Here is a 27,509-nt window from a genome sequence, read left to right as displayed (position 1 = left end):
ATGATTAGGTTATTTAGGCAAACATGGTACAATCCAAAGTTCAGACTAATTGCGGAATCTTTTTGTCAGAGATGCTTGATCTGTCAGCAGATCAACCCAAACAGAAAAACAGTTGTAAGCATGGGAACCATAGGACGGGAGGGTGGTCCTTTTACCAGATTGCAAATGGATTTCCTTGATATGCCACGCCACAACGGGTTGAGATATGTCCTAGTGATTATCTGTCTGTTTTCGAGATGGGTGGAAGCGTTCCCAACACGTCACAATGATTCAGTTACTGTGGCTAAATTGCTTTTAAGGGAAATCATACCAAGGTACGGTTTTCCAGTGACGGTCGAGACTGATCGTGGAACACATTTTGAAAATAGATTGTTAAAATTAGTTTGTGAAGCACTGAAAATAAAGCAAAATCTGCATTGTGCTTACAGAGCAGAAGCATCAGGTGTTGTTGAGCAAGTGAATGGCACAATCAAAAATAGATTAGATAAAATGTGTCTAGCTACAGGAATGAAGTGGACTGACGTACTTCCACTTGTTTTGATGTCATTGAGAAGTACTCCAGATAAAAAGACAGGTTTAAGTCCTCATAAAATACTCATGGGCAGAGTCATGAGACAAGCTTTTGTACCAGTTGGCAAAATAATGAGCATTAATGATAGTGTCATTTTGGATTATTGCAAGAACCTTTCTGACGTCGTGACTTCTGTGTTCCATCAGGTGGGAACTGAAGTGTTAACGAGAGAAAAGGAACAAGCTCATGATCTGTTACCAGGAGACTGGGTGAGAACAAAGGTTCACCGGAGAAGAAACTGCTTAGTTCTTGGTGAGGCTGACTCAAGGACAGGAAGAGGCAAAGTTTGACAAGCTAAGGAAGTCACGGCCTGTGACTTGTAAAATGTTTCTTTTTGAGGAAGCTGCGTGACTGGAGAATGAGAGACAATGGACTCTAAGAAAGCCGGATCTAGGCTTGGAGAAAGGTGATGACACCATATGAGCTGACATCAGTCAGCCAATGAGAACACTGGATGGCAGAGGAAAAATATACTTTTAGTGAGATTAGCTAGGCAGAAAAGGTATAAAAATTGCCCCCATGGGCAGGAGGGCGCTTCTCGCTTTCCGATTCCTGATGGGCATGTCGTGCTGTTGGACTTTTGGCGCATGTAAGGATAACAGGCTTTAATGACTTTACTTTTTAGGTGGAGCGAGTTTTAGTCAGGGAAAAAGACTTAGGGAATGGAAAACTGTTATTTTGCTTTAACTCATTCATGCTGATTTGCTTTGAAGATGTCAGTTCAATAATTCATTTTCCTTAATTGATGCTGCTTAAATTGCTAATAAATAAAGATTCTTAATAAAATGCTCATTCTTGAATTATAAAGATTAATAAAATTAGATTATGAAACGACAAGCTGGTCTTGTTTATTCATGGTCTAGTTACCAACAGCTGATCCATTTACCAAAGTGACTTAATTAATATGATAAATGCAAAAACCGTGGTAAGAAATGATAAACTGCAGTTGTATATAAAATTGTAAATCGTTTTTGAATAAGGTTTTATTGATAAGGTCACATGATTCAGTTGCCCAAAATTTGTCTCGTTTGTAAATGGGCATTGTAGGTGACTTATGATTAATGGTGAGTATTATGGTGGATTTTCTATAGGGGCGCTGGATCAATTCCTATAACTTATGTATTTATGTGCTTTTTTACTTCAAAACGTTAATGCTCGCTATAATGTTATTTTAATCTTTGTTTTTTTAGGGAATTTCTATCATTTTTGTACCTGATCTTTTATCAAACCTAACTATAATGTTAAGTTAACCTTTGTTTTGTCAGTGTGAGTTTTAGATTTTTTTGTTACCTTAAAGTAATATTTAATTACCATATATCCAACTCCCGCCATGCATGGCCTTTTGCAGTGCACAGCAGGGAGTTGGCTGCAGGGCCTGGCCTGTGGCTTGGCCCTGCGACCAACCCCCCACATGCAACCAACCCCACGCTGCACATGGCCTTCGCCATGCCCAGCGAGGGTTGGTCACAGGGCCTATGGGCAACCCCATTAGGTCAGCCAACCCCGTACTGTGCAGGGCCTTCGGTCGTGCACAAAGTAGGGTTGGCCATAGAGACTGCGGCCAACCCTCAGCAAGCAACCAATCCAACATTGTGCCTGGCCTTTGACTGTGCGCGGTGAGGGGTAGGCTACAGGGCCAGACCTCTAGACAGGCCCTGTGGCCAATCCTATTAAAGGCCGCAAACCACACACTGCACACGACACTCAGGAATGACCGGCGGGGATTGGGCACTGTGCCTGCCCTGCTGACTCCATTCCACGGGGACATATGTATTTTGAAGGGGAGGGGGCAATGTGACACCCCTCCCCAAGCCACATTAGGGAGTGGATATCCATTCCCCAGTGCCACATTTGTTTTAAAGGAGAGGCGGGACATGTGGCACCCCTCCCTGAGCCTTGTTACGTCCTGGGGACCCCAAACTACTTTCAATAAAGAGGAGGAGGACCATGCAGCCCTCTCCCTAATCCTTGAAAGTCTCTAGAGAACCCTTTCCCCAAGGCCACTCATTTATATAAAGGTGAAGGGGGTGCTGGGCCGCCCTCCTCGAGCCTTATTAGGCCTTAAGGACCGCATCCCCCAGGGTCATTAATGAATATAAAGTCATGGAGGGCTTCCTAGGACATTTAGAGGCACCGGGAGGATGGCTGCACAGACCTCCTACTTTTATAAACTAATTTCGACCCCAGGGTGGACTCCCCAAGGGCCTATGGAGGCTCAGCGAGGGGGGCTGGATGGCTCCCTTCTCCTAACTTGCACATTTCGGCCCTGAGAGTTGGCTCCCTGGGGCCTTTATTGGCTAGGGGAGGGAGGCTGTGCCACCCCCCCCCCCCTTTTTGATGTTTGAGGCCTCAGGGGTGTGCTCCCTGGGTCCTTAATGATTTGGGGAGGGGAGCCACGCAGCCCCTCTTCCCTTTATGAATACAGCCCCGGGGTGGGGTTCCAGGAACATAAACTTCATAAATGCGGCTCAGCCGCCATTTTTTTTCAATCCAGCTGGATTGCAGCATTCTCTGCTGGAGTATTTTTTGTTTATGGCCCTGAGGGTCCCTCTGGGTTCCCCCATGGGGTGTTCAGGGTATCCCTACCTTGCCCCTTAATACTACTTTTCTTTTTTTACTTCAGGACAGGGAACTAAGGGCCACATGCATCAAGCAATTTTGCACTTGCAAACGGGCTGATTTGCAGAATCGGGCCGTTTGCGAGGGCATAAACGTCTTTTCTGATGCTTCAAAGGCTTTGCATTTGAAAATTAGGTAAACACAATTTTTGCGATTACCTAAATTGCATATGCATTTGCGATTCCCTAATGCGATGCATGTATCCTTTCCTAAATGCGAATTATGCATTTAGGAAACGTTAATTACCATCAACTTCAAGTTGATGGTAATTTGCACATGCAATGAAAATGCACAAAAATACATTTTTCTAAGTGACAATTGGCGCACACTTATCTTTTTGGGGAGTGCATCAGGGAGGCCCTAGGGCACCCTTGGAATTGCATTTGCAATTTGCAAATGCATTGCCATTCATTCCTATGGTCCTATAGGCCCATAGGAATGAATGGAGTAACATTACCTAAATTGTTAATCGCTCGTAGGGAATGTTAAGGAATCGCAATTTATTTTGCGATTTCTACTTGCATTACGGTTTGTGATTCCCAAATAGCAATTCCTTCAAAAATCGCTGTTTAGGAATCACATTTCCTAATGTTGATGCATGTGGCAGTAAGTCCCTGAGTTCTGTAATCGCTACTAGCAACATTTTTCTCATGTTGTTGGCAACCATTCAGAGCATTGGCTCCCATGGTTGTTGACTCATTCACGAGCAAGATGGACCAAGAGAAATAAAGCTCCCTGCGCTAACCAGAATGCTCAATTTTTTTTTAAAACTCTTTATTTACTGTGCATACAGGCAACCATTGTCATCAGGCGCTGATGCAGAGGCAGTAACCACATTAATAGTACAGTTTGTCTAGTACTCCTATTGGGGATGGTCAACAATACATTGCGTCATTAGTCCTGAGACTATTCCCCCCATCTCAGAGCAGCCGGTCTCATTCCTTTATTTGTAACAACAAAACCAGTAAAGACAACCTGTCAAGTGGCATGTACATCCTGTGAAAGTATATGGAGTGAATACGTTCGAATCTGGTGTTGCCGGTGATTCCCTGTATCTGTGTACAAGTAGATGCCTATTGTGCATCAGTTAGGGGCATATTCAAATCTGCATCCCACCCCTGTCATGCCCTAAGCAGCAGCCTTGGACCATCATCTGCCAGAGCCCAATACATTCTGGTAATTAGTTGTCGACCCATCCCCCTCCATTAACATCTCAAACATTTGGGACACTGGTGGTATGTTTGGAAAGTCTGTCCATATCTCTCATGTGGTACTCGCTATCTTTGAAAATTGCAAAAACTGCCCTGCCGTAACCCCGAATGCCTTCCTGGCCTCCTCAAATGTGATGACCATCTCTGCTGGGTCATATGTTCTAGTAGGAGACAGTCCTCTGCTGTCTACTCATTCAGGGGCTTCTTTATGAAAAATGTTGCATCGCTGTGTGAAAACAGCAATGCAACAGTTTCACTGTGCCCTCCTTGCGACACGATGGATGCGCCGTATTTACTGTACGGCACTCCATGTCACAAGGAGTGACAGATGCGTCAGGAATCCTGACGTGTCTGTGGGCGCAAAAGTCATGCATTGATAGATTGATATATGTTACTGCTCCACTCCTACGAGGCTTAGCTGTGTGGGAAAGCCCAACCAGCATACATTATACCTGATGCAGCAATAATGTGGTGCAGGGCTTTACAAGGTGACGCATCTGCCTAGATGTGTCACCTTGTAAATATGGCGCAATGTGGCACATTATTTATGCTGCCGCTGGTCCACGAAAAGTACCGGAACAGCATCGTAAAAGTGTCGCAAGGTTTTCATAAATAAAGCCCACAGTGTCATAATGTAATTAATTTGTCAATAGGGTCTCAGACAGTCCAGCGGGAGAGACCTGATGAATGGTGGATGTTTGAGCACCCTGCAGACTGCCCTGTCCCAGACGACCGCAACCTGAGCCACCACAGCTGGCACCCCAGCAGCCTGACATGATCTTGCATCAGACAAACAGGTAGAGAATTTGCCTCTATCAGGCCACTCAGGAGACATGGCTCCCAGTTGGGTTCACCTGCACACCACTGCATCGCGTGCTACAGCTGAGAAGCAATGTAATGTAGTTACAGGTCCAGCAGTCATAGTCCCCCCTTCTCTCTGCTCAGTTTCAGCACCTCCAGGCAGGCTTTAAGGAAGTGAGGAGTTTTGTCTACTTCTTAGAAGAGCAGCAGCGGAACTGGGTAGAGAGTGTTTTGGAGCATGTGTAGGCACCTAAAGAGCAGGACCATCTTGGCAAGCGCTACCTACTCTATTATTGAGAGGGGGAGCATTTTTAAGAATCCGATGGAAGATCTAAGTCCCTGTAATATTAGCTCCATGATGAGCTGATGATATTGCACTGCTGCGTCTGTCACCCCTATACCAAGGTAGAGGAATGCACCTCCCTCCCATGGGATCCCGACCTCAGGTAACTCTTCACTAGGGACACCAGTCAGGGTTATTCACAGGTATAGCACCATCTTCTGTCTATTGACTCAGAACCCTTCTCAAAGGCCATCTCAGTTCATGGAACAACAGTGGGAGGAAGTTCTCTGTCTGTGCCAAATACACCAAGTGTCATCTGCCTAGATGGATACAATGGGGACAATAGGCACCCCTGTCTGGCGCTGTGCTCAATTGTCCACAGAGGCAAGAGCTACCTGCTGGTGCAGAGCCTCAGGACCTTGTATAGGAACTGTACACACTTCTGGATTTGCGGGCCAAATCCAATCCCATGTAGAACCCCAAACTTGTTGTCCCAGCTTAGGCAACCAAATGCCTTCCCTGTATCTAAGGTCACCAGCTCCCCACTCCATGCAGGAAGTCTCGCAGAGCAAAGGATGTGTCTGAGGTACCACAGGTTCATCGTGGTGTTTCTACCTGGGATAAACCCACATTGGTCTCCGTGTACTAAAGCTCTCATGTTCAGAAGAAGCCTGTTCACAAGCACACTAGCCAGAATATTCATGTCTCCATTTAACATGGAGAGTGTTCTGCATGAAGCCATTCCTATCAGGTCTTTATACAGCTTGGGGACCATCCCGATGATGGCCTCCATCATGGAAGCAGGGTGACTGCTGCCATCCATTACCTAAATACATCTCCGGGAGGTGAACCGCAAAGATGTCTGTATAGCACATGCCTGGTAAAACTCAGAGGCTAAGCCGTCACTTACCGGGATCTTCTCCACGGCCAAGCCCTTGTTAGCAACCAGTACATCCTCCTGCATGGGTGCAGCTTTCAGTCCCACCCTGTCTGCCACAGTGAGAGTCGGCAGTTGCAGGTCTGCCAAAAAAGCGTTCATTCCACCCTGTTCAATGCCAAGTGGTCTTGTATAGAGGGTCGCCGGGTATGTCATTAGTTCTTTAATTATGCTCTCTTGTGTCACGACAGTCTCTGTGCTTGCTTTTTGAAAAATAAAATCTGTGTGTGCAGGTTCTCCTATTTAAAGAGCCATGTCAGCATTGGGCCCAACTTGCCCCCCTCTGCATGTAGTCTCTGTCTATAATCATGTATAGTGTGCATATCGAAAGCATTCCATAAACCAGCGATCTCTTGGATCAACGCCAGTGGAGGTGCTGACATAGGATCGTCAGCCTCACTGTGGTACTGCAATTCTGCTGACTTGACTCCTTCCACTTTAGTTCACTCGTCAGGTGCTTTTGTTGCCATAGTTTTTGACATACACTCAACACTACCTTCAGTGGCTCCCTCTCATTTACCAGTATTTGCACCTATCCACAGTTATGCCTCCACGCCTCTCTTGAGGCCCTTCAGAAGGGCTGATCCATCAGCGCTCCAGGGGGCAGTCTCCACAAGGGGGTCCCTGAGTCCCCACTTCGTCCCACATATGTTATCAGCAATGGTGCAAGATCTGAAAGGAATCTATTTAAGTATTGTGCCATTTTCATCCGTGGGCCCAGGGTATGGGTCACCAATATGCAGTCCAACGTGCTGTGTGTGTTGTCGGTGGCAGAATAACACGAATAGTAGCCAGAAAGTATGGCTGATGGAGCCAGTGCCTTCTAAGATCATTGGACGGGGCCCTATGAGGGAACAGAAAGAAAAGGGAAAGACACCTACAAGGTGGGCCTCAAGACCCCAAGAATCCCCTTAAGGCAATGCCATGTGAATCACTTCAAACCCCACTATGAGAGTTCTGAGGTCACCATGCTTCAGTGGAATGTGTCAACCTCTCTCCTACCAATTCCAGAACAGCAAAGGGACTGTCACCAGTTATTGGAACAGTTTGCCTCCCTGTTCACCCTCATTACTGGTCTTACACACTTGTGTACCAATAATATGGACACAGGAGACAGCCTTCCTGTCACAAAAAACATCTACAGGCTGTCAGATAAAATGAAAGCCAGCATTAAGGAAGAAGTATCCAAGATGTCAGAATTCAGAGTGGTTGAGCACTCCAATAGTCCCTCATCCAGCCCTGTGGTGCTGGTAGCCGAAGCCTCCCCTACGGACATCCCCCAGAACTAAGGATCTGTGTGGACTGCAGGGGGCTTAACGCAGTCAACAAGACTGATGCTCACCCCATTCCCAAAGATGATAAGCTCATAGAAGGGTAGCAGGCTTCCAAGTTCCTAAGTACTTTGATCTTAATTTGGGGAACTAGCAGATAGCCCTAACTAAGGGGCAAAAGAGTGGCAAGTACACTCTACCCCAGAAGTCCACTTTCAGTTCATAGTGATGCCCTTTGGATTGAAGAATGCCCCTGCCACCTTCTAAATGTTGGTGAACAAGGTCTTAGATGAGATGGAGGCCTTCAGTATTGCTTACTTAGATGATATAGCTGTCAACAGCTGCAGCTAGGAGGGCCACTTATTTCACCTCCAGGACTTTTCTCAGGCCCTGCAATAAGCTGGCCTGACTATCAAGGCCACCAAGTACCAGATAGGGCAGGGTTTAATGATGCACTTGGGACACCTTGTGGGTAGAGGCAACATGCAACCCCTCCAGGCTCAAAGAGACACTATCCTGGCCTGGGAATCCCCCAAATCCAAACAGAAGTGAGGGCCTTCCTGGGCCTCACTGGATACTACAGGATGTATGTTAAGGCATCACTGTTGCCCCCTTAACTGAGCTGACTTCCAAGAAGCAGCCCAAGAAGCTGATCCAGACAGAAGCCTTCCTGAAAGGATTTGATTCCCTCAAATAGGCCATGAATACAGAACTTGCACTGATGACCCCTGACTTCTCTAAACAGTTAATGCCTCAAACAGACACTTGAAGCATGGCGTAGGGGCTGTGTTACCACAGTTTAATGTTGAGATGGTCCATTTCACTATAGGGAATGGACTATACAGGTGAATACTGGCCTGAGTCAGACCACTCCAAATCTAATGGTCTGTGCTGGTTATTCCGTGTTATTGATGAGAACTTCCAGTAGGCTGGTTAGTTCTCCCCACTTTCAGCTGGGGGCACACATGTTAGACCTGTAAGTCTTAAGGTGCTTTTCACCCAAACCTTTTTCCTTCACCCCTCCTATATTTTGCAGAATTGATTTTTGTTGGCCTTAGGTCTCTGCCCTTTACCACTGATTACCAGTGCAAACGTGCTTCTGCTCTCTCCCTAAAATGTGTTCAAATTTGCTTACACCTGATTAGCATACTTAATTTACTCACCACATCTTCAACAAAGCCAGCACAGCCATCGCACCCCATCTCCGGAAAGTAATCAACATCTCCTTTGAGACAGCAACCTTCCCGGAAAGCTGGAAGCATGCTAAGATCAAAGCCTTACTCAAGAAACCCAAGGCGGACCCCAAGAACCTCAAGAACTTCCAACCCATCTCCCTGCTCCCGTACCCTGCGAAGGTCACCGAGAAAATCGCCAATAAGCAGCTGACTCGCTTCCTCGAGTAGGAAAGCATCCTGGACCCGTCCCAGTCCGGGTTCCACAACAACCACAGCACCGAAACCGCCCTCCTGGCCACCACCGATGACATAAGGACCCTGCTCGACAATGGAGAAACAGCTGCCCTCATCCTCCTGGACCTGTCAGCCGTCATCGACACATTCTGCCACCATACACTATGAACACGCTTACACAACGCCGGGATCCAAGAGACGGCCCTGGACTGGACTACATCCTTCCTCTCCGGCAGAACCCAGAGCGTCCGCCTCCCCCCTTTCGCTCCACTGCCACCGAAATCCTCTGCAGCGTACCCCAGGGCTCCTCCTTCAGCCCGATGCTGTTCAACATCTACATGGCACCGCTCGATCACGTCGCCCGACAGCACAACATTAACATCATCTCCTACGCCGACGACACCCAGCTGATCATCTCCCTCACCAAAGACCCTCACACCGGCAAAATGAACCTCCACGAAGGAATGAAGACCGTCACCGAATGGATGAGGAACAGCCGGCTGAAGCTGAACTCGGACAAAACGGAGGTCCTCATCTGCGGCTTCACCCCCTCAGCCTGGGAGGACTCCTGGTGGCCGTCAACCCTAGGAACAGCCACGACACCCACCGACCATGCACGCAACCTGGGGATCATCCTCGACTCCACCCTCTCCATGACTAAGCAGGTCAACGCCGTCTCTTCATCGTGCTTCAACACCCTCCGAATGCTCCGCAGGATTTTCAAGTGGATCCCCACAGGGACGAGAAGAACAGTGACCCAGGCCCTCGTCACCAATAGGCTGCACTACGGAAACGCCTCTACGCAGGAACATCGGCCAAGCTCCTGAGTCAATTGCAACGCATTGAGAACGCCTCGGCATGTCTGATCCTCAACATCCCCCACCACAGCCACATCACACCCCACCTGGGAAACATGCACTGGCTCCCTGTCAACAAGACAGTGCCTTCAGACTCCTCATCCACGCACACAAAGCCCTCCACGGGACCGGCCCAGCTTACCTCAACAGACGACTCAACTTCTACTCCCCCACCCACCTGCCGCGCTCAGCCAGCTTTGCCCTCGTCACTCTTCCTCGCATCCGAAGAACGACCTCCGGCGGCAGATCCTTCTCCCACCTGGCTGCCAAGACCCATGACCTACCGGCCTTCAGAAGTCTCCTCAAGACCTGGCTCTTCGATCACTAGCAGCACCCTCCCTCCCAGTGCCTTGAGACCCTCATGGGTATGTAGTGCGCTTTATAAATGGCATGATTGATTGATTGATTGAAAAGTCCACAATAAAGTGGTGTACCATGTACTCAGAATTGGTAAATTATATGCTACTAGTAGCCCCGAAGCACTTATTGTGCCATCCACATCAGTGCCCCGTAAAACATGTCTCAGGCCTGCCATTGCATCCTGTTAGCAGTTTAAAACTACCAATTCAAATTAAGAGTTTAGGGCCTAATTTAGGCCCTGAACAGCCCATGGTGCAGAGTGGATTTTAATTAAAAAGAGGGACAAGTGCCTTCAAGTTTTACAGGTCATGGTACTGAGAAATACACACACTTTTTGTTTTTCACTACTGTGATACCTACCTCTCCCACAGGATAACAGTGGGTTACCTTATTACATATGATAGGTTCTAACTTTTGTTTGGCAGCAGGTTCAGAAAGTCATATTTATGGAATTGTAATTTAAAATCCTCTTTAATGGCAAAGTCGTATTTTAAGTTACAATTCTGAAAATGCCACTCTTCTGAATTAACAGTGGCTTGAGGCAATCCACTGACACAGTTGGCACGCACTCATCAAAGAGTTTTTCATGCATGCATCTTATTACGGGGAGGAGTGCAATCTCTTCTATGATGGTTCTACTTTTTTTAGTGATAAGCATCCAGAACATGTCTTGTGTAAATATTGTTATATATGTCCATTAAAAGGGTGCACTCCTTTTAACGGACACACATATTAATGCTCCAAAAGAATAAATATTTGTCATGTTGAAGCTGAGTGACTCCATGCTCAAGACCCCTGGAATTAGGTTATTTTGGGAAAGAAGATGGCGGATTGACGCCGCCACCGAGAGCGGCGCCCTGAGTAATCATTGCTCTGCCCTTCTGTGGCACTGCGTAGCGCGCTAGCACGGCTGCACAGTCTTGCCTACCTGGCGGATGCTTCCTCCATGGAGGCTATTGCTGAAGGTGGAATCTCGCGGGACGGGCTGGGTCGGGCTCCGGCACCATTTTGGTGGGTTTCGGTCTCGCAGCGAAGGGAGGCTACTGCACGCAATCTCAGTCGGGAGAGCTCGGTGTGTGCAGCTCGGATTTCTGCCTCTGCTGCTGATACTGCACGCACTCGCCAACACGAGGGACATCTTTGGAGGAGGCTGCTTGCTTGACTGAACACTGGAGCAAAGTGGAACGTGGTATTTTATTTATTTATTTGTTTATTTTATAGCGCTGGCTAGGCCTGGAGGTATCAGAGCGCTTTACATGAGGAAGAAACATTGTTTCTGAACATGGTTACAAAGTTACAACTGTTACTGGAGCTTAGATGCAGGAATTACATGAGTACAAAAGCATAGCATAAACTTGAGGAAAAAAAGGCAAGGGAAGAGAAGAATAGGGAAGAGAGGAAAGGAATGGGGAGGTACAGGAGAATAATGGGGGAAGAGGAGGGGGAGGGTATATGAGGCACAGCGGGGAGACTAGGAAAAACAGTGTCTGACGACCGTCCGGTTAAGTGACGGCCGAGGGGTGAACCAGAGCCAAACTCCTCTTTAGCTGCAAGGGACAGCTCCACCGGTCATCAGCCAAAGGTTACTTGGGCACCGCAGTACATACAGAAGGGTTATAGTTTCCGCCTAGGGGGCCATAGTCCAAAAAGTTCCATTGAGCGTACCGATCACTGTATACAGTGCTGTGCTCCCAGCGGTAATGGGGTAAGAACCCAGGCCTCCGCTTTGTGAGACTCCCTTGTTGCTGTGGACTCTCTCAGAGGGGTCACTGAGGCTCCAGGGCATAAAGGCTGGATCCCTCCCCAACAAGGGGAGAAGGAGTACTTTGGAAAGGGGCCCACTCATGGTGGCCATTTATTAGAAGATTGATGTGTCAGATGTCCTCAGAGGTGGCCATTTCGACTTAATATTGCTTCAATAGACCGGATAAGCTGGTTCGGCCAGGCTAAGCACTTGTAGACTTGTATAGACTTGTATACACCAGGGAGGTGCAGGATTTCATAAGCCTCCTTGCTCATAGGGTGCTAGCTGACTGTACGTGCCCCAGATGGCAGGCATTAAGTCAGGATATCTGCTAGTCAACTGCTCGACGAGGAGCGAGACACCATCTAGAGGTAAGGCGGAGTCAGGCGTGGAGTTAACGGACATTGAACTCCCATTAGAGAGTCAATCGAGCCGAGTCCCCTGTGGTCTCGCTACACCACACTCTCTCCAGGCTGGCCCGTTGTTGCTCCTACCTTCTTCGCCGCATTGGAAGTTGGAAGTCTCCATATGTGTGCCTCGCACTGCAGTTCTCGGTCCCTGCCACATTCCTGCAAGGTCTTGGGCCACCCCGAGAGGCTCACCCCATCACAGGCATTGGCTCCAAGGGTCATACAGGGGAGCTGTCGAGCCAGTGGGTCACTCGATCTTCCCGCGGGGTGAGCCAGCATTCAGCAGTCAATCAATTCAATTCTTTCTTACTAATGAGGGATTTTGTTTGACAAAGAAACACTAGCCAGGGAGATACTTTTTCCAGGTTATCTGCAGTCAGGGTTCTTGTGAACTAAAAACAAAATAAGGATTTTCCAGGAAAGTTGGTTAGAATCATATTTTTCCTAGTGTGTTCTGGATCTCAATAGACTTCCCTGGGGGTAGCAAGATCTCTTTGCCATCATAGGGGGACTTGAAGCGCACGCCTTCTTCCGTAACTTCATATAACTCGACCAGACACACTCTCTGGAACTCACCATATGAAAAGATTCTGGTCCCACTTCATAGAACCATGCAAGCCTTTTGCTTTCTTAACCAGGTCTGGGTCAGGGCGCATGCCCAGATGGCATGTATCCCTGAGGCAGATGCAGCATCCAAGTGCCTGCAACTGATGCACCGTGACTCTTTTCATGGTGCCCTGTTTCCCTACGGATATAAAGACTGGCGTAAGTACCTCCCCATGAGGCAATCGCAGCTCACATGCCCGGGCTGTGGATACACGGCATTCCGCTAGCACTCGTAGAGAAAGCGGCGCTGCTGTGCTAGTGGAGGCTGCCATGCTGCTCCTGCTGCTATTACACATTTAGCCTGCATTAGTTATACTTAGCTTAGTATATGCTACTACTGCTGACTGCTAGGAGCACTACTTATACCCTCCTTGCTACTTTGTTTTAAGGATTTTTTTTTTACAGTGGATCAATTTGATTAAGCAAGGAGAGGCACTTTTAAACTGGCCTGCAACTCCTCAATGCTGTTTAGGATTGCTGGGAAATCGCGGCTTTGGCGCTTTGTTTGGTGCTCCCCTCTTCTAGGGTCTCCTTTTGTGTCTTACTCTCCCAGTTCCTGAGCTCCATTGTCTGGGATGGCACCACCATACAACAAACTAGAAAGGGAGCAGAGCTGCCACCTGCGCCCTTGCAGAGGCCTCTGACCAAACTACATTGAGTAAGGAGGAACCACAGCTTCAGTCTTCAAAAAGGCACTGCGAATCGTTCTACTTCTAAGGTTGGGCATCCTATTCTTAAAATCTTTCAGTCATAAATCCACCTCCGAAGGGGGAAATGGTAGAAGCACTACTGGAGACTGTCCAAAATGGCTCAAAGCAGTCGGTTGCGCACTCTTCAGACCACTTTTCTCTGCTCAGTACAGAATGTCTTCCGGCGCAGGACTCTCTGCTACATTGCTCATCTGGGGAAGCGCTGATTGATGAGGTCTCGAACAGTTTATGCCTAGAAACTCCATCTAAACAAGGTGACCATGCTACAATAGGGGACGCGTAAATAAGAGATCTGCTATCAGCACCCTCTCAGCAAGCGAATTCAGGACAATCCCCTAATGTAGAGAGTGTACATTATGTTTCTCTACCTGCTGAACAAAATACAAACAAGAACCAGAAACTAGGCAAAACTCCCTTAGGATCTGATGTTGATGCAGAGCTCAATGATTCTCAGGATTTTTCAATGGTTAGGTACGAGCAAGTCACCTTTTCTCCTGTTTCATTAACTACTAATGTCGCTCGGATACTTGGTAAAGATGGTACTCTTCAAAACTATGATGTACCGGCAAACACTTCTGGCAATAAGACACCCAGCGACACATAGATAACAGACCAATCGATCTGTTTATCTAGTGGGAAGAGGAAGAAGATGAGACGTAATTCTAATAATAAAGTCACCAGAATTACTGAATATGTTTCCACTAAACTGGCCATCACTAATAGCCCGCTCTGCAAATGGGTTACTGCAAAAGGTGGAGTGAAAACTCTGAAATCGAGACTCTCTGGTTCTATCCTTGGCTCTGACTCTGGTCTCTCTAGTGGCCGCACAGTGAGTCCAGGGCTCGCTTCTAGCCCCGTCTTGCCACGTCAAGACTTAAGCTCGCCACGGGACTCGATCTTAAAATCTGATAACGTCTCAAGTCACTTAGTAAGCTCTCCTTCCTCTTTCTTCAACATCTCTAGCCTCTACTCAGCTTCAACTGAATGTTCCACCTGCTGTCTTACTGGACTCTTCTGCCGCTGCTGTTCTACAGGCACTACAGGTTCAGAGGGAAGAAGCCCAGGCATACTATACGCAGGCCAAAGTAAACAGCCCAGCGATTAAGCAGAACCTCACGGAGGTAAACAACAAAGTCGCTGCATTAACTGCAGATATTACGGAGTTGGAACAATGAGTATCAGATACGGAGGACCATATGACAAGACATGAAAATATGCTTATTTTCTAGCAAAGTAAAGGCGAGGATTTAGAGAACAGGCAACAATGCAATAACATCCGCCAGTTTGGTGTGCCTGAAAATGAGGAAGGTGCTGGCCCGAGAGCATTCATATTAAAATTACTCAAGAGTGCATTTCCAGATCTGGATGACTGGGACTGGGACTGCCAGAAACAATGGGTGCATAGATTACTTTCTGTTGCTAACAACTCGACAGATTGCTGCTTCTCTCGGCTTTTCCTCATATTTTTTGCAAACTATCTTTTACGACAAGCAGTCTCCAATGAAGCCCGTCCTACTGCCCCTAGTAGGGTGGGCTCTTACTCTATCTTCTGTAGGTCAGATCTGTGCAAGCACACGATGGTCAAACGATGGAAACTGCATCAGTTGATAGACTCTTTAAAAGCCGCAGGAGCGCAGGTTTTTCCTACAAGAGCCGGCTCGTCTGAAAATCATTAAAAATGGCCAAGTTCATTTAGTGCATACTGAGCATGCTGGTTTTGCAAAGTTGCAGTAAGGAACTTTATAATGTTGACTTTTTGTTTTAACCCTTTCTTTTTACTTTAAGGATATTATAAATTAAACTATAATGTACGGTCAGGGAAAGGAGAACATTGATATTTAGGTGGCTGTACTTATAGCAAATAACACACTGTTATGCTGAAGATGATAGTGTTGGCTTTATTGGGTAGGGTTCCCTTTATTATTAGTCTTGCCCTTGCTATTATAGGGACTCCCCCACTGAGCTATGATTGACACAACTCTGTTTCTCCCTCTTTCCTCAACTCTTGGGTTTTCTATACATTTCTTCGGCTAAGCAGACTTTGCTGAGTTTTGCAGTGCAGTGGGTGGGTGGGCGAGGTGGTTATCAGGATGCTGATGCTCTCAGTAGCTGTCTAATCAATGACAGCAGGGAAGGGGGTGATTCTTTTCCTAGGACACAGTGTGGGAACTGGGTGGGTTAGTTTTGGGATGATGGGTGGGTGCTAGTTCAAGGGGTGGGGTTAAAGCAAAGGGAGTATACTAACTGCAAAGCAGAGAGCAGATGCTAAGCTAATTATGTGCTGAGGTGGCACTAGGATTCAGGGCTGCAATACACATATTATACTAAAAAAGGATCACTTCTATGTATGGGAAACTCTTTGTATTGGGTCATATTGTGTTCAATCTATGATGGCTTATGGCGCTACTTAAATGTTTATGTTGGAACGTCTCTGGTTTGAATGCTGCTAGTAAACGCTGACTTGTCCGGGAAGAGTTAAATCTATATAAACCACACTTAGTATTCTTATCAGAAACACATTTAGCCCATAAAGATAGTAGACTTCTTAACAACGTGAAATATCATATAGTTGTCTATACATCACAAAATATTTCAATTAGAGGAACTGCTATTCTTTGGGATAATCCTTTTCTGCCCGAGATCTTTAAGGATAAATTGGCAAAAAGTTGGGCTATATACGGGGTGGAGAGACTCGGTCATTTATATTACACTAGTAGCTTTAAGAACTTTCTAAGTCTCTAAAATGTATTTTCAGTTCCTCAACATTTCTATTATAAGTATCTTCAGATAAGAGTTTTTGTTTTGAGGGTGCAAAGGCTTGTATCAATTTCTACACATGAGATCCTGACATTTATTTATGAAGCACTCCCTAAGCATTCAATATGTATTGCTTACCAACATCTTACACAACCTAGAATAGATCCATGTGTAGAGCTTGCGCTGAAGTGGAGCCGCATTTTTGGGTCAGATATCTCTTCTGAAATGATCAAGAATGCATTAACTACATTAAAAGAGACAGTAGTATCACTCAACTTAAAGCTGCAACACTTCAAGACACTTTGGGCCATATGTAGGTAGCTTAATACTGGTCGGTAACAGCTGAAAATTGGTAAATTTGGCGTTACCGACCGGTATTTAGCTTTTTCTAATGTAGGTGGCTTGATTTTAGGAATCGGTAATTTACCGATTCGGTAATTTAAGGATTCGGTAATTTACCGATTCCTTAAAATACTGAATCGGTAAATTATCGACTCCTAAAATCCTATGTAGGGAGCACTCAAGTGAGTGAATTTTTGATTTAAGGATTCTTTATTTACCACCAACTACAAGTTGGTGGTAAATATCGAAAAACTTTAAAAAAGCAATTTTGTGCTTTTTTAAAAGTGCCATGTGGCAGACATAATATTGAATGGCTTCCCATTCATTCCTATGGGCCTCCAGTCCCATAGGAATGAAGGGGAATTACCGCATCGGTAAATACCGATTCTTCAATACCGAATATTACTGATTCAGTAAAATTTACCGAATTTTTACCTACATACTATTTACCGACTCTTAAATACCGAATCGGTAAAATTCGGTATTTGAGAATCGGTAAATAGAGATTACCTACATATGGCCCTATGTCTGCTATACTATACTCCCAAGAACATAGCAAGTTGGTGGGGAAAAAGAGGCGACCCAGCCCTGGATGAAAAAACTAAATGTCCCAAATGTGGAGCCACTGCAGCCGACATAGTACACATGTTTGCTACATGCCCGTCGATTTAGGGATTCTGGGAGAATATTAGCCATGTTTGTGGCAATAGACTGGGACTAGAATTAAGATTTACTACACAGGAGATAATGATGGGTTTTAAGAATGATCCCAGCCCTGCATGTCGTGCATTCTTGGCTATCTTATTAGTTACTGCAAGGCTTACTATTGTCAGGGCTTGGATCTCCCCTAAACCCAGTAGCTCGGTAGAATGGTGGACCATGTTGGTTGACATTTGCGAAAGGGAAAAAGCTGTGGAAAAAACTAGAGGTATTTGTGCTACCTGGAAATTCCAACCTATTTTTATATGTTTTTAATATTTTATTCTTGGTTAATGGATACCAATGTGATTTGATTGCCACCCTGCTTTGTTTGGAGTCCTTTCCTTTTATCTGTATGAACTATAACGATCTCCCTTTGCATTAATAACAACAAATTATAAAAAGAAAAAAAAGAAGCTGAGTGACTCCATTAATTAAAAGCTACATTGGCTCCGAAGCTGCCTTTATATTTGGTGATTAACCATTGAACACAGTTACATGTATTTCAGGTAGCATGGCCCTTGGTGAGAAGACATGTTTCTTCTTTAGTTCTCTACTATTTGTTTCACAGCACAGGAGTTCCTCCCCATCCTCTGTAAGTTGGCAATATACCCCAGTTATGGCAGCCTTCCTATCAAAGTGAACATGTGGTGCATTTTCCTTGCTGGCTTTAGGGCCCAGGTCACCATTGTTGCACATTGAACAGGGCCCAAGCAACAGGTGAGGATGGAGGCTGAAAGAGCTTTTTGGTAGTTGTTGTTTTTCACACAAAGTGACAGAAAGCTTGCCTTGGGCATCGGGTCTCGAAGTAATGGCCCTGCAGGGCGGGCTGAGTAGACAGCCTGGTTTGCAGAGCTGTAGGTATCATTGGTGCTGCAGTTGTATTAGAGGTCCAGGAAATATTTGCTGTGCTAGTGTTTCTTTGAACCTTGAAACTATGGAACAAGGGTGGGGAATATGAAGCAGAAGAGAGAGAGGAATTATGAGAAATGGGAGGGAGAGGGATGGTCTGAGATGGGAGTCCATGTTGTTAAGAAATGTCAGAAGCAGGGTGTGGCTTAGCACTCATTGAAGATGGCAGCAGGTTAACGGAGCTTCATTACAGCTGTGAGGTATTTTTCCTCACATACCTACAATTTTGTCAGCAGACTTCAGATTTTACCTTCCACATGAAGCAGAATACTTTTGGAATACAACTGCGTTCACAGGTGACAGCTTAATGCAATCTTTATCATCTTTACTAAGATGAATGCTTTCCACTACCCTTCTGACACTGCAGCCCTCATACGTCTCTTTGCTGTTCTGTGTGCTGGCAAGTTTCATTTCAACAATTTATCTCTTCAGTCAGCATTTCTATTTTCTGAAGCACTACAATAGACTGTGGTAGGAGGTTTCATTTTCAACAATGTATCTCTTCAAATTAACATTACTATTTTCTGAAGCATTGCAATTGAGTATCATGGGAGACTGTTTTAACCACAATTTAATTGCAGCTCATTTGAAAATAATTCCCTATACAACTTCCTTTTAGTTTAACATTTATATTTACGTATGTGGAAAACTAGGAATGAGAAATTACACACCCATATTATGATACACTCTCAGTATACAGTTGATACTAAACTCACTTTCCTTACTGGAATCCAATATGGAAAATCCCAATATGGTATCTCAAGATTCCCATTCATCCTCCCTCCTCATGCGCCACTACAATTTCTTCTATGCAACCCTCTAAAATACCAACTACAGCTCCACTAACAGAAAACAAAAGGCCAATAAAAGTTCCTCTATCACGTTAAACCTATTTCCTCTGTCTATATGGAGCTCCTAGACGTGATCTGCAGCTTGACCCTCTATAGGGAAACTAATACAAAACTTCAGCAACTGGACAACACATTGTCTCTGATGGAAAACAGAGTTGTGAACATCAACCATCAGATGTTTTCTATTTAGGATACTGCTCAAAGATGTTATGCACTTCAAAGCAGAAGTGTCATATCGTGAGAAAGTTGCTGAAGATTTAGAAAATCGCAATAGACACACTAATCTATGCATTTATGCCTTGCCAAATAAACAGAGGGTTCTCAACCTATTTCCTCTTGCCAAAATTTCCTCCAAAAGGTTTTGGACATGCCTGAATCCACTAAGCTTAACATACAACGTGCTCATAGACTTTGTCATTGATCTCAGCATGCCTCCTCACCACAAAAATCTTGGGGAGTCATAGTATTTTTTCTGGAATATCAGGATCGTCTAACAGTTATCAAAGCAGCTAAAACCAAAGGATGTGTTACTTGGTGAGAAAACACTTATATTTTGTTCAAGATCTGGCTAAAGCTACAGCACACAGATGGAAGACATTTGTAAACATGGCACCTGTGTTATGTTCCATTAGAGCCCGATTTGGTCTTTTCAATCCATGCTTCTTTAAAGTAACTTACAAAAAAAAATGATGCTGTACGTTGATTTCTCAATGCTGCAGAAATGTATTAACAACTGTAAAATGGAAATGATGGACACTTCTAAATATCCTTTCATTTCGAAGGCTTCATATAACTTTCTTTTCATGTTTCACGTTGTTGTTGCTTTATTTTATAATGTTTAGATTAACCTACAATTTAACTTCATGTTTTAATTGTCTGTTAAAGGTAAATCTTTACATAAGATAATAATGTATATTTTGTTCTTCACTTTTTAGGTACGATCTTTTTGTGTGTTTCCAGCATATCCTCCTGTTTTTATATCCATATATTCGGTCTGGATGTCTCCCCGCCGATTGCCTCTGGAACCCGTTGTTGTCATCTTCCCTTTTGTGGTCGCACCACTGCTGATTATTTTGTTCTGGTATTTGGTATGTCTTTTGTCTTATTTTGATTCTGTCAACATCATTATTTCCTTTTCCTTTTCATGTTTTCTTTTCTTTATCTGCATTTCCTTTTCTTTTCTTCTATTTTCATACTTTTGCATGTTTTCTCTCGTCTATATTTTTTATTCTTCATCTTGCTCCTTCTCATTCAATATATCATTTTTAATTCTTTCTCTGCTAATTAATTTCTGGTTTAATTTTTTTAGTTGAAGAAACAATTTACATAATTGTTATGCTTCACTTTTAGAGAACACTAATTTCATGACAATTCTTTATTCATGACTTTACGCATTATTTCTTGTAATGTAAAAGGGTTAGGTACACCTAGTAACCGAAAAGAGTTCTTACTCATTTAACCAAATAAAATGTAAACAAAATATCAATCTCTGTTTTTAACATTTATGTACCCACACATCCTGATAAAACATTTTGGCCCTCAATTACACCCAGAAGGATGTCTATCCCTGATGGCTACTTAGAGCCTTATTTATGAAGGCCTGCAACATGTTTACTCTGCCGTGGTATCACTACTTGTGATGCTGCGGCGGTTTAAATAATGCGCCATGTTGTGCCATATTTACAAAGTGATGCTTCTAAGCAGATGTATCACTTTGTGAAGGCCTGTGCTACATTATTCCTGCATCAGGTATAATGTATGCATGGTGGGCGTTCCCCCACAATAAAGGGTCATACAAGTGGCGCAGTGAAATCTATGTCATTTCATTGCGACTCATCTAGGACGCCACTGCGTCAATATCTGGCAGGCCCCTTTACATGGGGCTTGCCTCATGTGAAAGGACACATTGCTGGAGTTGAGTTTGTTATCAGACTCACCCCAGCAATGCCTCACTTTTGCACCTACAGATACATCAGTAATACTGACGAAACTGTAACTTCTTACGACATGGAGCACTACACATTAAATACGGCACATCCATGGTGTCGCAAGGAGGGCGCAGTGAAAACTGTTGCATCACTGTTTTCACTCAATGATGTGACGTTTTGGAGGGGATTGCAATCTGGTAATAGATCCTTTTTTATATTGCTCCTGCAAGTCTTGTCTTGTCCCTTCCTACATTCACAAACTATTCACCACAGCCATTAAACAAAGATCCCTCATTGACTCCTGGAGAACATGCGATCCCTGTTTATAAGAATATAGGGGCACATGCATCAACCAAAATACCAGTTGCAAACTGGCCGATTCGTACAATCGACCTCTTTGCAACAGGTATTTTCGCATTTGGGATGCATCAACCCAAATGCAAATTCGCAAAATAGGTAATCTCTAAATTTGCAGTTACCTAAATTGTAAATGCATTTAGATAATCACAAATTGTGATTCCCTATTTGGGATGCTGTGGAAAAGTAAATTTTGCCATGTTCTGTGTCCCTACGTGTCATCCATCATATGTTATGTGTGCATGATCAATATGCGTATGTTATTCCCCATGTCCGATTCAAGACGCAATTACAGTTGTGTCTTCCTCTAGTATGCCAGTTTCCAGTCCTCGTGAATACTACGAATATCAGGCCTATGTAAAGCTACGTTGCCACGTTTCTCAGTGTGCACGTTATTTCATTATAAAGTCCCCGTTTCCAGGCCTCAACAGGGCCCGGACATCAGATTCAGCTCCTGTCTCCTGAAGCCTCGCTGAGGAGCGATCCAGCCCCCACCTGTATCCTCGACCTTCCACTTACTTCCTGCCTCGCAGTGCCCGGTGCAGCTTGGCTCTGCCTCTGAGTCTGCCAAGACTATGTTATGATTCCAGTTATCAGTCCAGCCCTCCTTCTCTGCATTCCTAAGCTACTGAACTACATCAATAGTTTCCGTCATTGTCTAGCCTATGCGGCTCCATGTTAAGAGAAATACTGTATTTAATGGTCATTTAATATTCTTCATCACGCACTATATGTAGAATAAATGCATGCTCCAGTCTTAGAGTCAGTTAGCTTTTCCCCTCATGACTTCTAGTTTATATCAACATGTTCCCTAAACATCAGATACTAGATAGGGTTTAGGTACATGTCGCTCCGACCCTCCAGACTTTAGTCTCTGCTCCTAGCACAGAGTTCATAGCCCCCAGCTTCTCCTCGTAACACGTCATTGCCAGTTTGCGCGCACCACCAGGTTAGAGGTCCCGGCTCCTTAGGTAGCCCCCTCCTATGTTTCCGCCCATTCATGACATATTCTGTTACGTTTGCATCACATGTCTGAGTTACACCTTCTTTTTACTCTTATCTTTCGCGACTGCTACGCGTCACGCCTTCTGCTCCACCCACTGCTACGCCTACTGCAATGTAATGCTATGTGTTTGCGTTATGTATATATGCTCATGTATTGTTATTAAAAGTCAGCGCGCTCATCCCAGACCCAGCCCCAGCAGCTGCTGGGCCCTGTCATCCTATTTCTATGCAGGTTGTCCTGTTCCTGTCCTTATGCTGTATTAAACCTGCAAAACTCCTACTACCTCGAATCTTGACTCTTATTTATTGAGCTATCTGTTATGATATATGTCTAGTCAAAAATAGGGTATTATTTATTTATTTACCACATAATGGCGCCCGAATAGGGACTTGCCCTTTCCCCACGCGTCGGTGAAGCCACGCCGACCCCCTGACCCTCTGCAGTCGTGACGGAACTCTTCTGCGCAGTGGCAGATATTTCTGCTCAAGTATCCCTCAGGCCCACGGAGGAGACGGAGGAGGCGGTCCAGCATCCAGACGAGACGGTGGAGGAACGCGGCGAGTCCCGACCAGAGCCCAAGCCAAGAGTCCAAGGTCCGAGGTATCCGGAGGTCCACCCGTAACTGAAGTCCGAAGTCCGAAGTTCGTCGTCGTAGCAGTCCAGTCCAGTCCGAGGCCTTCCGTTCTTGCTGCCCGGTGAGTACCGTTACTGGGGTGGTATCTAGACAGGGTCAATTTAATTGACTCTGGTCTGTGGGTTGGTGGTACACAGTCCCACAAACGAAGTGTCCACTTCGGTGGATGCGGGTCCTGACGTGTCTCTTTAAAGAGACCGGTAAGTTTCGTGCTGTTTCAGCAGTGCATCTAGTTTCTGTTCTAGTCAGTTCTGTTCTCGAGAAATTTCAAGTATTTCCAGGTAGTATTCTGTTCGAACTGTTGTTTTAAATGTTTTTATGTATTCCAATGTCGTGGTATGAATGGGAAATAAGTATCGTGTTTATTGTGTATTGTATTGTGTCTAGATTACAGTTCAGTCATGCCCATATTTTCCAAATTACGTCAGTTAAAAACTAGAAAGGGTCTGCTGGAAGCAGCAGTTCCCGTCCCGCCCAGGGACAGTCCAGGTCACTTTATGTATCAGAAACATGGCATAAGTGCCATATTGTATCTAGATTTATGGGTAGAATATACCAAACAGTTAGAAGAAAAGTATAGATGGCCCGTATCGGGTACATGGGATGCCGAATGCATCATGCGAGTAGAAGAAGCATTATGGAAAAAGAAAGCCAGACAGTCACAGAAAGATGCCATCGAGTTGTGGCGCAAAGAAGCTCATAAAAGAACCGAAAAAGAAATCAGAAAGTCAGAACTAAGTAGAGAATCCCAAGAACGAGCCCAAGAAAGAGAATTAATCGAGATAGGTGAACGAGTTAGAACTGAGCAATCAGACAGACAGAGGAATGCCCTCATTAAGGGTATGTATCCTCTTCTTGCCGAGGGCTTGCCAAAAGCGACCCCAGAGGCATCCAGTAATTTCCCGCCACCATTAGTTCCGACCAAGCTACGTCACAAACCGACCGCAGCTGATATTTTTATTTCGTCCTATCTGGACGACACAGTCCCCGAATATGCAAATCCTGTTCGCGCTCCGCCAGTCCCTGTAAATCAGGTAATTCCTGCTCCTCCAGACACCGGGGTGCCCTTAACAGCCCCCCCGGGTCAGCCCGCCATACAAGTCCAGCCCACGTTACAATTACCGACCCTGCCAGGACGGAAAGCATCAGTTGATGATTCTAGTTTAGGGGCCGCAGGAGGAGGTCTTCCTCAAACCCCGCCGCCATACAAGCGTTTATCAGCACTCGAATTACATGCTCAAGCATCACAGCGTACTCCTAAAAGTAATAAGTCTGTTGCAGAGATTAGGCAAACCCTTGGCGAATGTGTCTATGACCCAGTTCCAGGCGAGTTTAATATGGTTTTATATTCCGTACGCGTAAGGAGAGTGACCGAGTATCTAGTCACCCTGCCGAATATGAAAGAAGATCTAGACAGGATATATCGCTTCATCCGTACAGGGGATGACCCACAAAGTATTAGTGATGCCATGTCTCAAAGGAAAGCCGAGATTCAACGCATGATATTAAAGTTCCTAATTAACTGTCTAATAAGAGAACAGGATTACCCGTCTAAAGACCCGGAAGAAATGAAAACTCTAACAAAGTGGAGTGATAATATAGCCGAAGGAAAGCACAATACCATTGGTGCCATGGAAAGTATGTACAAGAAAATCCGTAGAGAGATAATAAAGATACACGAACAGCGTAAAGCAGCACAAGTAAGCGAGAAAGAAAGTACCTCTGATCCTGAAGAGGAAGACGACGAGAATACTGCCAGAATAGCGTATGTAGGAAAACCTAGATTTCCAGATCGCCATTTACGTCTAGAACCCAAGTCTATTTTCCATCATCCAGCACCAGAACAAGGTTCCCTAGAACAAGTATTTCAAGCTACCGATCACATTCTGAAATCACGAATCGGTTATAGTGAGTTAAGTACTATGCATGAACAGGAACTAGTCCGATCAGCAGTCAGATGGATTACTGATTCTACCACTTTTCCAGACGAAATAGTGGCACAAATGTTTCTGAAATTGCCCCCAGCCGAGCAGCGACTGGTGGGTATGTATATGATTCAGCACCTCATTACTCTGTATGAGGGTCAACATTCTGATCCAGCCCGTTACATGATATCCTGAACGAGTTACTCCAGTACAAATGGAGAGGTCTAGGTACCGATTTAATTAGTGTCATTCTAGAACAGCGCCACAAATATAGAACATTCTTAAACCCGCATTTTGTTCATGTCTCACCCCCAGAAAGTAAATCATTCTACATAGACAGACAGAATCCGTTACGAGAAGTCCACCCAGTCAGAGGAGCGGGTGGCGAAATGCAGCGAGTGTTTGTATACACTCCGATCACAAAGATGGAACTCCTCGAAATGAAGAAATTAATTCCCTGTCATGACAAAGATCCAGCAGGGTTCCATAGAGAATTAAAAGACATGCTCCGTATGGGAGAATACACTTACCCAGATATCATTAAAATGTTAAAGGTTCTGCTGCCCGCAGGGGTGTATGAAAAGCTAAAGGAAAAAGAATGGGAGGTGGGAGAGAAAAAGATAGATTGGGCAGTCCTAGAAGCAGAAGATAAGATACGTGTACCAGGTACTGGTCTTGGAGAGAAATGTAAAGAATTACCAGAATTATTAATTCAAGTTTTACCCAGATTATTAACAACGAGAAAAGAAGACTGGGATGCAATCTCAGCCTGTAAACAGAAACAAGATGAAGATATTAGTGATTTTTATTCTAGGTTTGAAAAGTGCTTTAGTATCAACAGTGGTCTCAAGACAAGTAGTGAGTCATACCCTCACCTTTTCGTTACCAAATTAGTCGAGAATTCAAGTCCACCAATTAAAAACCGAGTTCTGAAAGTCGAAAGTACCTGGCAAGCAAATACTCCGTCCCAGATGCTCCAGATGCTCCAGTACCACCAGAATAGAATCAGGGAAGAGCAAGAACACGAGAGAAAACGTATGAAAGACACGAAAATGAAAGTACTAGTTGCACAATCTGTTCCTCAAGACAGTCAGAAGAGGGGTCCGAATCAAGCCAGTCATCCTGCAGCTCCCGTTAAAGGGAACTGCAATTATTGTAAACAGCCAGGTCATTTTATAAATGAGTGTGCAGTTCTGAAACATAACATAGCTACTGGTAAGACTAAAGAAAGACCACGTCCGCCTAGACAAGAGCAAGTTTCACAGATTCCTCAGCCACAGAATGCACAACAGACAGTTACAGTACCGCAGCCTATTGGTGCAACACAGCATGTTACATCGCAGATGTACCAGTATGCACAGTCTGAGTATCCAGAGTACCAGCCATATTCATGAAACAGCCTAGAGAGGGAGGTAGGCTTGCCTCTCATCGAGATACCTGTAGATCAAGAAGGTCCCTATGTTCACAGTCAAGTATTAGGGAAAGACAGAAAGTTTTTGATTGATACAGGGGCAAGTAGGACCACAATTAGTCATGCCGAAGTTCCAGGGGCTCCGCTCTCAGGCTCAAGAAATGTTTCCCTTGGATTTTCAGGAAAGCCTATCGTTAATGAGATTTCAAAGCCAGTCACTCTAGAAGTAGGTCCATTGTCCCGCACTACTGATCTGTTACTTACTAAGTCATGTCCAGAAAATCTATTAGGCATTAAAACACTGAAAGAGTTAGGTGCAGTTATATGTTGTTCCCCAGAGGGAATACGATTGTTCCTACGTGACTTTAAGGGTCACTATGTATTACGAGATTTTGATTCCAGACTGTCTAAAGTTCCGCAGCATTTATGGGCGCAAGGTCCAACTGATGTAGGTTACATGCAAATCACACCCCATCGTGTGACTCTCAAACCAGGTGTAGTGTTACCACGAATCAGGCAGTATAGATTGCCACCTGAGGCTGTAGCAGCCTTATCCAAAATTATAGACGAGCTCATGGCTCAAGGAGTAGTTGTAGAAACTGACTCCAATGTATGTAACTCTCCGATCATTCCAGTCATGAAACGTACTGATCCAAATGCACCCCCAGTATATCGATTAGTGATTGATTTACGGGAACTTAATAAATGTATTATTCCGCAGTACCCAGTTGTCCCAGATATCTCTTCCCTGTTAACTGCTATTGATTCCGAAGCCACGTTCTTCACTGTCATAGACCTCAAGAACGCATTTTTTAGTGTTCCCATCCATCCAGACAGCCAGTTTCTTTTCGGATTTTGTTTAAATGGAAGGAGCTATATGTTTACACGAGCTCCTCAA

At 44.9% G+C, this 27,509-nt stretch overlaps 1 long non-coding RNA gene across 1 annotated transcript in view; it reads left to right on the top strand.

Annotated features, from left to right (window-relative positions):
• Positions 1 to 20,830, top strand: part of LOC144819647 (uncharacterized) — a 76,034-nt gene extending 55,204 nt beyond the window's left edge. The window contains exon 4 of the long non-coding RNA XR_013607495.1: positions 20,286 to 20,830. This is a non-coding gene — a long non-coding RNA (uncharacterized LOC144819647). The remainder of the gene's footprint in view (positions 1 to 20,285) is intronic.
• The last annotated feature ends 6,679 nt before the right edge of the window (positions 20,831 to 27,509 follow it).

Source organism: Lissotriton helveticus, chromosome 2_1, assembly GCF_964261635.1.
Source record: "Lissotriton helveticus chromosome 2_1, aLisHel1.1, whole genome shotgun sequence".
Lineage (NCBI taxonomy): Eukaryota > Metazoa > Chordata > Amphibia > Caudata > Salamandridae > Lissotriton > Lissotriton helveticus.
Note: the sequence above shows the minus strand (reverse complement) of the source record. Positions and strands in the feature narration are given on the sequence as shown.